This window comes from Capsicum annuum, unplaced genomic scaffold, assembly GCF_002878395.1.
Source record: "Capsicum annuum cultivar UCD-10X-F1 unplaced genomic scaffold, UCD10Xv1.1 ctg77129, whole genome shotgun sequence".
In the NCBI taxonomy this organism is placed as follows: Eukaryota; Viridiplantae; Streptophyta; class Magnoliopsida; order Solanales; family Solanaceae; genus Capsicum; species Capsicum annuum.
In genome coordinates this window covers 1-1,662 of record NW_025887495.1, presented here as the reverse complement: position 1 = coordinate 1,662, position 1,662 = coordinate 1, and the positions used below count along the sequence as shown (strand labels likewise).

Below are 1,662 nucleotides of genomic sequence, written 5' to 3'. Positions count from 1 at the left end.
AGCAACATATAATCATAAGGAGAAGTAGGTTTATGTTCTTCGCTTGCTGATGTACAAGTAACTTGATGTGATTCTTGATATCAAATTTGAATGATTTAAAGCATGATGGCTTAAATTTGGTTATTGGGCATCTCAAGAGGCTTGGCATTATAGATTTATTGCCCTCAGATAAAGCAGAATATGAAGTACATGTGCCTATAGCGCAGTTAGTGTGGGCTTGGATGCCTATTCATGTTATGTAACTAACTAGAAACGAGAATCACAATTCACAACACAGAAGGAAATTCTGAATGGAGCTGGAGGGTCAACCGTAATATATGACTAAAGTTTGTAAAGGACATTCTTTTCTGAAAATTTCAGGTGGTTGAAGCAGCACTGCATTCACGGATACAAAGATTGGAACATAGGCTGTGGGATTTAGAACCACGTGTGAGTATGGAACATAGTGAGTACATAAGTAATGTTTGTTTTTCTTCCTTTTGTTTGAATTGTTCCCGTTTCCCACCTATTCCTTCTTCCACTGATTGGCTATTTGTTGAGACCAAAAGTGAGTGCTCTCTGTAAGCATGTTATCTTAGTGACGGCCGACGGGGGGTGAAAAATGCATGGAGTTTATCACTTCCCTTTAAATTTTTTATACATTCCTTCTGTTCTAACTGAAGTGTTTTAAAAAAAAAACATTTTTGAAGATTGCCCCTAGCTTGTTATATGTGGAACAGCCGTTGTTGATGTCTCTCCGAGTAACATGCTTGCCTACATGCTAGAGTGGTCCCCTTAGAATTAAGTATCTCTCTTTCCACCTTACTTGGTATAGTTACTTTTAAGTTTAGAAATTCTCTGCCTCGTTTGGTGCAGGTCCAAGCACTACTTGAGGTTTTGCCTAACCGATTAACTGCAGACATATTGGAGGAACTTCGTATCAGTAAACAGAAACTGGTACAATTACCATTCAGTTATAGCTTATACAATTATTCTTTGTCTTGAATCATACTATTAGGGCTTTCCTTCTCTTGCTTGTGACAGGTGGAATTGGGTTCCAGGGCAGGGGCTCTTAAGCAAATGCTACTTGATATTCTAGAGGATACTCATGAAATACGGCAAATCTGCATAATCGGGAGAAATTGTGTACTTAAGAAAGAAAACGATGAGATAGAGTGCTCCGTAGCCCTGGATAAGGAGATTGCTGAAGGTGTGCTTATAACATTCCCATACTCTGGCTTGCATATGGAATACAATAGATACCAGATCAATTATGCTTCTAACACTTGACTATTTTTATTTCTATTTTGCAGAAGAAGAGGAGGAAATTGAAATGCTTTTGGAAAATTATCTTCAGAGGTTGTCTATTTGTGCTATTTCAACTCCATTAGTGTAGATAGCATAGCTTATTAATTGTTGGGTCTATTTGTGCTATTTCAACTCCATTAGTGTAGATAGCATAGCTTATTAATTGTTGGGTCAACTCCATTAGTGTAGATAGCATAGCTTATTAATTGTTGCATCCTTAGTTTACGTAATTACTCCGCAATAACATAATCTACAAATGTAACAAGTAAAAGGAAAAAGAAGATAAATAGGTCCTTATAAATAGGTCCTTAATCGACGCAAAGTACTTAACTCTGTGACTTGGTTGAGCAGGATTTATGAGTACAACAACAACAA

General features: G+C 37.1%; 1 long non-coding RNA gene across 1 annotated transcript; it reads left to right on the top strand.

Moving 5' to 3' along the window:
- The first annotated feature begins 325 nt into the window (after window positions 1-325).
- LOC124885454 lies at window positions 326-1,326 on the top strand. Its single transcript, XR_007051338.1, has 4 exons — window positions 326-429; window positions 856-936; window positions 1,024-1,189; window positions 1,293-1,326. It is a non-coding gene; the product is annotated as an uncharacterized LOC124885454 (long non-coding RNA).
- Window positions 1,327-1,662: the final 336 nt, after the last annotated feature.